Raw genomic sequence first — 11,264 nt, forward strand, 5'->3', positions numbered from 1 at the left:
CATAAATATCGGAACTGGCAGATATTTATAGACAGCATTATTAGAAAATATACTTAGAGATATCAAAAGACTGTTTTCTAGTCACATCGAGATCTAGGAATATCGCCCTTGTTTTCGCTCCAATGGATAGCAAGGATTTCAAATTAGGTTAACAATGTTCTGTCATCATCATCAGTTATCTACTATATTAGCAGGTCCTTTGCCTCTCCATTTTCTGCGATCCATTGCTTCCTTCTTAAGGCTGCTGTATGTTGTACCGTCCATCATGTCATCCAGTATCTGGAATCTCTTCCTTCCTCGCTTCCTTTTCCCTTCTACATAACCTTCTAAAACTGTTTTTATCAGTCCGTCATTCTTTCTTAATATATGCCCAATCCAATTTCTTTTTCTTCTCTTTATTACATCTAGTAACTGTCTTTTCTCTCCCACTCTTCTCAGTACTTCTTCATTTTTTACTCTGTCCATCCAACTTATTCTTTCCATCTTCCGCCGTGTCCAGATCTCAAAAGCCTCCAGCCTTTCTCTGTCTTTTTTCCTCATAGTCCATGTTTCAGCGCCATATAGAAGAACACTCCATACAAGACATTTTATGAGTCTCTTTCTGAGTTCTCTGTCCAGACCGCTGCAGAAGATTCTCCTTTTCTTATAAAACGCCTCTTTTGCCATTGCTATCCTTGTTTTAATTTCTGTGATGCACTTCCAGTCGGTGTCTATCCTGCTTCCAAGATACTTAAAATTTTGCACCTGTTCTAGTGTTTCTCCATTCAGCACAATTTCTATTTCCTTATTTCCTCCTATTGCCAATACTTTTGTTTTATTTGTGTTAATTTTCATTCCATATTTTTTTCCGTTAGTTGCAATGGTGTCCACCAAATCCTGTAATTCTTTTTCCCCTGTGGCTAGAAGGACCATGTCATCAGCAAATCTCAAGCACCCTACTCTTCTTCCTCCAATTTCTACTCCTTCGTCATCTATTGAGCATTAGTCAATCATATTTTCCAAGTACAGGTTGAAAAGAGTAGGTGATAAACAGCATCCTTGTCGTACTCTTTTCCCTAGTCTGATCCAGTTTGTACTTTCTCCTCTCACTTTAACTGAAACTTTTTGATTAAGGTATAATGAGTTTATAAGTCTTCTGGTTTTCCAGTCCACTCTCTTTTCCCTCGCCAGCTTGTCCCAAACCACATTGTCAAATGCCTTTTCTAAATCGATGAAGCACATATATATGTCTCTTCCTTTTTCAATAAACCTTTCTCCCAAGATTCTTAGGAGCCCTATTGCATCTCTGGTGCCCGTATTCCGTCTAAATCTGTACAGTTCTGTACTTTTCTGTACAGTGACATAAATATATGGCTCAATAAAAAATACTCTCTGCTACACAGTATACAGGTATTTTCAGAGACTGGATATGCATACAGATCTAAATATGGACTGCCTCACTGACGTAATGTTGACATAAATCACACAATTTGCCAAGATACTCAACAACTATAACTCCTGTTCGGAAGGATGACGGTTCAAATCTGCAGCCGACCATCCAAATTTAGGTTATCCGCGATTTCCCTAAACCGCTCCAGGCAAATGCCGAAATGATTCCTTTGAAATAGCATAGCCGATTTCACTCCCCATCCTTCAACATCTTTACCTACACGATTACTTTACTATTCGCAATTAAGTGTCTGGCAGAGTGTTCATCGAAACAGCTTTAAGCTACTTCTCTACCTTTCCACTCTCGGACAGCGCGCGGGAAAAACGAACACTTAAACCTTTCCGTTCGAGTTCTGATTTTTCTTATTTTATAATGATGATCATTTCTCCATATGTAGGTGGGCGCCAACAATACATTTTCACGCTCTCGGGAGAAGTTGGCAATTGAAATTTCATGGAAAGCTCCTGCCGCAGTGAAAACGCCTGTGTTCAATGACTGTCAGCCCAGTTTGTGTACCATATCCATGGCCCTCTCTCCCTTACTTCGCTATACTAAAAAAACAAGCTGCCCTTCTTTGATCTTTTTCGATGTCCTCCCTCAATCCTATGTCTTGAGGATCCCACACCGTATAGCAGTACTCCAGAAGAGGGCGGACAACCATAGTGTAAACAGTCTTTTTGATAGACCTGTGACATTTTCTAAGTGTTCTGCCAATAAATCTCAGCCTTTGGCTTGCTTTCCTCACAACATTATCTATGTGATCGTTCGAATTTAAGTTATTCGTAACTATAATCAAAAAGTATTTAGTCGATTTTACAGCCTTTAGATTTGTGTGTTTTATCCTGTATCCTAAATTTCACGGTTTTCTTTTAGTACTCATGTGGATGACTTCACGTTTACCGAGCGAGGTGGCGCAGTGGTTAGTACACTGGACTCGCATTCGGGAGGACGACGATTCAGTCCCGCGTCCGGCCATCCTGATTTAGGTTCTCCGTGATTTCTCTAAATCGCTTCAGGCAAATGCCGTGATGGTTCCTTTGAAATGGCACGGCCGACTTCCTTCCCCATCCTTTCCCTAATCCGATGCGACCGATGACCTTGCTGTTTGCTCTCCTCCCACGACATCAGCAACTTAACGTTTTTCATGATTTAGAGTCAACTGCCACCTTTTGCGCTATACAGATATCTCGTCTAAATCATTTTGCAATTCTTTTCGATCATCTGATGCCTTTACATGACGGTAAATGACATCATCATCTGCAAACAATCGAGGATGGCGGCTCCGATAGCCTCCTAAATCGTTAATGTAGATCAGGAACAACTCAAGGCCTATAACACTTACTTGGGGAACGCCAGATATTACTTATGTTTCACTGAGTGACTTTCCGTCAGTTATTACGAACTGTGACCTTTCTGACAGGAAACTACGAATCGAATCACACAACTAAGACGATACTCCTTAGGCACACAACTTAATTTGAAGTCGCTTGTGAGGAATGGTATCAAAAGCCTTCCGGAAATCTAAAAATATGCAATCAGTTTGACGTTCCCTGTCGATAGCACTCATTACTGCGTGAGACTAAAGAGCTATTGTGTCTCACAATAACGATATTTTCCGAATCCGTGTTGGATACCAGTCAATAAAGCATTTCCTTCGAGGTGATTCATGATGTTTGAGCATAGGATATGTTCCAAAATCCTCCTTAATAACAATCTCATGACCTCGTTGTTGAACCCTAATCTGCCTCCCTTTCTTCAACAACTTCTCTTTCTGTTAGTTGCGTTTTGTGTCACATCCAGATAATGACACTGATATCAGCGTTGTCGAGTCAGAGAGGTTGCGGGGCACGGCGGCTCAGTATAAGCGGCGCCTCCGGGAATCACCTGGTAGAGAGCCTGTATACAGAGAGAGTGGCCATAGGTGAAGTTGCCCGTGATTGGTTGATTAGCTATGGCGCCATTTTTCTGCCAAACGTCTCTCGCGCTTCCTATGTTTGCCGTGCTTTTGAGCTGAATTGAAGTTCAGAGGACTTTTGGAAACGATTAAAATGTATTTGAATTATTGAGAGACTCGTTATGCGTTGCGCATGCATGTTCGATTTGGTTGTATATCGTTTATTAAGCTCTTATTTCTTTAACAGTTCGTGCGTACTGGTAGCATCACAAGCTTTTCTGAAGCCAATATCTGACAGTCCTTGCTGGAAACGGGAAGTCCCTGTAATTGTTGTGCCATGCTCATTCGAGTTTATAGAGTCAAACTTTATTTCGTTCCGAATCAGAACACTAGGCATTATTTTGGTTTCAGTATTGTTGCCTGACTGTTGACCCAGGCAAGTTGTAAGCACGTTTTCCGCAGTTGTCGTGGTTGCTGAAACATTATTCGTAGTAAATAATGGTAGGTACTCTTGAAGACAGGTTTTAATAGGCCTACTTAGTGTGGGGTAGAAGGGATACGTTAGTTTTCTTGTTATATTTGGTCGTTATTACAGTAGCCTACATTTAACATTACCTAATTTTTGTAATCTTTCGTTTGTTATCTACGAGAGGTATTCAGTATATATATATATATATATATATATATATATATATATATATAGGCCTTAAAGGCCCGATAAGGCAATAAATGATGATGATGATGATGATATATATATATATATATATATGGAACAAAGTCGTAAGCAGTTGTTTACTTGTAACATGCAAAAAGTTCGAAGACGTGACAAGAAGTACTAATACGTCTCACACTTTTTGCATGTCACAAGTAAACAACTGCTCACGACTTTCTTTCATCTGACGTAAGACAGGTACGTTAAATCTTTAGCGTTATGCTTTTCCGATACAAAACAAATGCTACACACTATATTTTTTTATTTACGTTACTTTCATTGCAATATGTCTAATAAACAAACTTTAAAGGAGATAAATGCAAGTAACGAATAATTTTTACAGCCATTGTACGTAGTAGGCTACTACGAGTATATTATACCTGTAAAGAAAGGCATTTAACAAATGATTTCGCCATATTGTCTTGTGCTTTTGATTCGGTGAGTGTGTACTCCACTACTCCACTACTGGCCATTCAAAAGTCCCGCCCGCAGTTTGGCAGAAAAATGGCCGCCGTATCGTCCGGTTGGCCACGTTCTCCCTATATAGTCTCTCTATCACCTGGTACCGCCATCTAGAGGCTTTTGAGAGCATCGGCCGGAAGCTCCTGTCACAGCTTTCGCCGAGTGAAGGGTGAAGACTTCTCCCTCGTCACACGCTGTTGGAACCTGCCTGCCTGCTCCTGGATTGGACTACGGGTTGCTCTACGGACTGTACTGTGCTGATAACGGCTTTGTCAACACATACGAACCTCGTAGTATAATTCTTCCACCATCATGTTTGCTCGCTCACTGTGGCCATCTCGTTCTTGCTTTTGTTAATAAAAGCTGTGCATGCTGGTACACAGGAATAAAACAAGCGTATACAAAATAGTGCTCGGACTGTATGCATAGCCAACAAAATAAAGTCGTAGAATGTTGTTATACACCGAACTGTACTGCTTCGCGCATTGAAGGCCTTTGCCAAGAGCTTTGCACGGATGCATGCATTCTTCCATAAGTGGACAGTAAACGGCGATAAGTTGTGGGTTATTCAATGATGCGCTTTCTTATCGTTTTAACATTTGCCGGTCCAATCAAGTATATGAGGGGGACGATAAACCTCATAAGGAAACGCTCATCGGCCCGTAGCCATATATTATTCGACTGTAAAATTCTGGTTTATAGCTCTAACCACGAAAGAATCTGTGAAAAAAGAAACACATTCCTATGAGGCTCAAAAATTATACTTCTAATTGCCAGGGGTCATAGGCCCCACGTTTATGTCTTCGTTAATTGCCACGGTAGCAGTTCTTTTAACTTGCCCATTGGTTGTGTGTACCGTGTTCGTTAGAGGAGCAAAATATATTCTGTACTTAGCGGTCCTGTACAGTGAGTGGATTTCTTACTGCGACACAGTCATAATATGGTTGAAATACAGGGTGTTTATAAATTAATATCGGGGTATTAACGCTTTATAATATTTATTACATTAAACTTACAGTTATAAATGATATGTCAAATGAAAGAGCAACTCAAACAGTTTTACCAAGAACCTTATAAATGCTCAATGTGAGCACAATTTGTCACACGGCAAACATAAAGTCTATAGCCCAAGCGCTGGATAGGCCGCAAGGGGCCCAATGACAGGGCTTGCTTTGCATGGCCTCCATGTTCACCCGACCTAACGCCATGCAATTTTTTCCTTTGGGGCTTCATCAAGGATCGTGTGTACGTGCCTCCGCTACCAGCAGACGTCCCTGAGTGCCGTGTGACAAATGGTGCTCACAATGAACATTTATGAGGTTCTTGGTAAAACTGTTTGAGTTGCTCTTTCATTTAACATATCATTTATGACTGTAAGTTTAATGTAATAAATATTATAAAGCGTTAAAACTCCGATATTCATTTATAAACACCCTGTATACCAAATTCGTTGTGAATCAAGTTCAAGTCTAATCATAAAGGCCGCGCAGGGTAGCCACGCGGTCAAGGCGGCTTGTAACGGTTCGCGCGGCTTCTTACGTCGAAGGTTCGAGTCCTCCCTCGGGCATGGGTGTGTGTGTTGTTGTCCTTAGTGTAATTTAGTTTAAGTTAGATTAAGCAGCATGTAAGCCTAGGGACCGATGACCTAAACAGTTTGGTCCCCTAGTACCTTACCACAAATTTCCAAAAAATGAAATTAATCGTAATAGGATGAGGACCTTACTTTTACACATATTCATTTTGTTGACTATAGCGGTCGTCGGAAAATGCTTACGCATATGTTGCTTATTATCTCTGTCGGCTTCGATTCTTTAGTACTTGTCAGTAGCCTGTAATCTTTCCTTGCCCGATGGCTGCACCAGAACGTAATATGGGTGATTGTTAGTAAGTTACGTCACTTACTGTGGCCTTATACGTGCCCTAAATAAAAAGGAATAATGGAAAATCGAGGATTATTCTTGCGACAGTTATCTTCCACTTTTCAAACGCCTGTCTGGAAACATAAAGCACGCCACTGAGTCGTAATCGTTACTTAAAGAGAACGCTTTCTTATGACCCAGTTCATCAGCAACTCGAAATGAATTTTTTCTCGGCTACTCATTTCGTGCAACATCTGAGTGCTCCCAAAAGGGAAACGTCAAGTACACTAGCTGGTACGAGGGTGAGTCAAATGAAATCCTTAACTTTTTTTAAATATTATTTATTGTGCAGAAGTGGTACAAAGCTGTATCACTTATGAACATAATCTCCGCCACGCTCAATGCAAGTCCTCCAGCGCTTACAAAGTGCGTAAATTCCTTAAGAAAAAAATTCTTTTGGTAGGCCGCGCAACCACTCATGCACCGCGTGGTGTACCTCTTCCTCAGAACGGAACTTCTTTCCTCCCATTGCGTCTTAGAGTGGTCCAAACATATGGAAACCAGTTGGAGCAAGGTCAGGTGAGTATGGTGGATGAGGAAGACACTCAAAATGCAGGTTTGTAATTGTTGCAACTGTTGTACGGGCAGTGTGGGGCCTTGTATTGTCATGTTGCAAAAGAACACGTGCTGACAGCAATCCACGTCGCTTTGATTTGATTGCAGGCCGCAAATGATTTTTTAGGAGATCTGTGTATGATGCACTGGTGACAGTGGTCCCTCTTGGCATCTAATGCTCCAAAATGACGCCTTTTTCGTCCCAAAAGGGAGTCAGCATAACCTTCCCTGCTGATGGTTCTGTTCGAAACTTCTTTGGTTTTGGTGATGAGGAATGGCGCCATTCCTTGCTCACTCTCTTCGTTTCCGGTTGGTGGAAGTGAACCTAGGTTTCGTCCCCAGTAACGATTATTACAAGGAAGTCATCACCTTCTCTTTCAAAGCGCCGAAGAAGTTCTTCAAAGCATCAACACGTCGTTCTCTCATTACAGGAGTCAGCTGCCGTGCCACCCATCTAACAGATACTTTGTGGAACTGTAGCACATAATGCATAATGTGGTGTGCTGAGCTATGCCTAATCTGTAAACACGCTGCAATGTCATTCAGTGTCACTCGGCGGTTTTCCTTCACTATGGCTTCAACTGCTGCAAAGTTCTGTGGAGTCACAACTCGTTGTGCCTGACCTGGACGAGGAGCATCTTCCACTGAAGTCACACCTGCATCACCGTACTGAACCTTCATTCGTCGATGAATTTCAATAGGTTTCACACCTTCACTACGCAAAAACCGAATAACAGAACGTTGTTCTTCCCTGGTGCAAGTCGCAAGTGGGGCGGCCATCTTTATACTGATACTGCGACGGTGTGTGTGCATCTGTACTATGCTGCCACCTACAGGCCATTCTGCACGCTGTTCGTAGCACGCTTACCAACTTACAGGATAACGGCGCGAAATTTCGATTTGTTATTACAAATTTATGGTTTTCATTTGACTCACCCTCGTAAAAAGTATCTGGAGACCTATCAGTGAGGGCTTGAATTTTTATGGGGACCCTTTCAGTAAGGTGTCTGAATGTTTGTCAAGGAATGGCAGACCATTCTTCCTTAAAAGTCAAAACCAGAGAGGATAAAGAGGAGTGTGGAGCGAAGTCGACGTTCTAACTCGTCCCACAGTTCTGCCATTAGGTTCAGGTTAGGACTCAGGGCAGGCGACTCCATTTCAGGATTGTTATTGTTCACAGACCATTGATTCTTCTTTATGACGGGATGCACTGTCCTACTAATACAATCAACGTACTGAACTGTTCCTCTACTGCACGCAGTTCACAATAGAGTAAAAAGTGTTCATATCCTTCTGTATTCAGCGTTTTCTTCTTAAGCGCAGTAAGGGAGTCACATCCTAACCACTAAATACACTCCTTTACCATAACACCACCTTCTCCTCACTTCACTGTTGCAGTTACAATGGCAGGTAACGCTATGCATGCATTCGCCAAACCCAAACCCTTCCATCGGACTGCCACACTGCCACAGGGGATCATTCAGGATCACTCGTTTCCAGTCATTCACTATCCAGTGCCACCTCAAGCGTCGCTTAGCAGTGGCTGCAGAAATGTGTGGCTTGTGAGGAGCTACTCGACTACTGTACACCATCTTTTTAACTCTTTACGCACATTCATTGTGCTAGCAGGACTGCTGGCAACATTTCTGTAAGATGGCAAGAATTATGCCCCTTACATGAAGTCATTAAAGATCACCTAACTCACGTTGAGCGAACAGTAGGGCTGAACAAAAATGACTGACAAGTCACAATGCATCTTGTAGAGGGTATAGTATGGTCATATTGGAATAATTGTCAGGTGATGGTTTTAAAGTAATTCACACGACATGAAAACTTTGTGGAAACACATCGATTTACTGGAGGCTAGTTTACCCTAGGGAAGTATTCAGAGTTGACCGTGGCCGACTGGGGAGCGGCGAAGGGAAGCGACAATAGGCAGCTTAGGGCAGCTCAAGCTCTGAGAAAACGTTAACAGGGTGCGGCCTCCAGCTGCCTTAAGATGAGTGACAGTGAGTGGTTGGTTGACCCCATGCTGGTGTACCGGGAAGCAGACGGAGAACTTGGATGCCTGTTGATAAATATCCGTCGTCCCATTTTCAGTGAAACATGCGGGAAAGCCGCGCAAAGCTACGTTGGAGCAGTCAACAGAGGGCAAAATATGCGTGTTCGTGACTATAGCAACTTCACGCTGAATTCACGGTCTGCAGAGTCTGAAGTAAATCAGGTGAAGAGCGACAGAATGAACTACGCCGGCCTACGATGGGAACGTAGGACCGAGGAATTTGAAGTACTCTCCTGGGAGTCAGAATTCCGGAAAAATTGGAGTTTTGTGCAGACGCTAACCTTGATGGGTGGCCTAGGAGGAGCTAAATAGCAGAAGTTGAGAGGAAGGGAAACTTTGTGGGAATTTGTTCACTTCCCATAGCAGGCATTGGTCGGCGCTGGGAACCGATGCATAATTAACACGGCTTGCACTGCAATTGGCGTAAGTAATTTTGCTGGAGGGGAAACTGAGGCGAAGAGCGGACTGGGAGAAGTGTCCATAGTGGTCTTCCGTTCCCAGCTTGCCTAGAGTGCGGACGTGGCGTTCTTTACTCAGCTTGCCTGAGAAAGAGTGAGCATCTCTGCAGTTTAGGACTTACAAATGGAACGATTGAGCTTAGAGATAGAAAGCTTTGGTTCAGCTATGTACTGAGCAAGATAGCTAGGAATGAATAGACGAGCGCAGCCTTGCAGCACCACAAGGCCAGCCGACGTCATCACAACGACGACGCCCCGCCGTGCTGAATTCGGTGATATTGCACCCGCTCCGGCTCGAATTAGGCCACTAATTAATTTGTTGGATCACGTCGGCAAAGTTTCCACGAGGGTTTCATGGGCCATGTATTGGGGAATTCTTCTCGCACTTCCCATTACGCCTGAGTCAGTCGATAGGAATTAATTTTGATTTATCGCGCTTTACTCCATGTAAACGCAATTTATTACCACTGCCTGATAGGAGAGTCATGTAACGTGATGATTGAAGGTCGGGAGTTAAAATAAATTTGTGCTAATCGACTGCATCTGTTTTCAATCAAGTAGTTGAAATCCAAAGTCACTTTCTTAATTAATTTTATGTTCAACATTTGCATCTGGTGTTCAATAGCTGAATATAACATCAATGTGCACCCCTTTTTAATTAAAAGTGATCAATTCTGAATCAACTAATGTCAACACTGCCAGCGCAGTTCAATCAGGAGTCATAGGACCTTATTACTTTCTCTGTGTTATCCGATATTGCGGCAATTTTGCGCTTTCTGTTGATCTGTTAGTCAATTAGCTGGGGCGAACACACGACAAAAGCAGATAAGTGACAGGAGGGTGTTATATTTTGGACTGAGCCCTTCCACTGATCACATGCAATTTTTAACAACCATCGTGCGCAGACCTCGACAGTCCTTGTCCGTGAGTAAATCCTGTGTGAGGTCTCCCTGGCTTTGGTTCAGCTGTGGTTGTTGCAGCGCGTTTCCACTGCACAAATATGTCACCAACAGTTGACTTGAACTACTTAAGCAGGGTTGAAACATGTGTGTTGGTCTTGATACTCACGTGACATCCAGTGATTATCCCACATTCAAAGTCACTGAACCCTCTTGACTAACCCATTCCGCTGTAACAGTTTCTCTAGTGATAAGACAGTACTCCCCGCTTCCTTCTACACTGGCGGATCCGCCTTTCTTGAAATCTAGTGGTCATTTCCGTATTACACAGGGGTGTCCTGATACTTTTGATCAGATAGTGTAAACCAGTAAACATTCTCCCATGTTTTAGTATAAAACAGCTGAAATGCCGGACTTGAACCAAGCAAATAAACGCGAAAAAGTTTAGAAATGGTCTGCAATTATTTTTAAAGTTCGCTAAAAGTTGCCATGTGTTATCGTCATGCGACATTGGATGATCATACCCTGGTAATTTGCGCTCCTTTTTAAGCAGAAGCTAGTTTTTAAAGTGTATCAGTGCTTATGACGTCTTCTTAATTACAGTTTGTGTCGTACAATGATATAATTTTGCATATATATTCAGTGGTATGTGGGGATACTGTCTGCAAAGTGTGTTCCGAAGATTTAATAAAACTCCGTCCTAACAGGCCATAAGGCCCAACGCTACCGACAGGCCGCCGTGTCATCCTCACCCACAGGCGTCACTGGATGCAGATATGGAGGGGCATGTGCTCAGCATACCGCTCTCCCGGCCGTATGTCAGTTTCCCAGACCGGAGCTACCCAGTTTGCCTCACAAGGGCTGAGTGCACCCC

The sequence above is a fragment of the Schistocerca americana genome, chromosome 3 (assembly GCF_021461395.2).
Source record: "Schistocerca americana isolate TAMUIC-IGC-003095 chromosome 3, iqSchAmer2.1, whole genome shotgun sequence".
In the NCBI taxonomy this organism is placed as follows: Eukaryota; Metazoa; Arthropoda; class Insecta; order Orthoptera; family Acrididae; genus Schistocerca; species Schistocerca americana.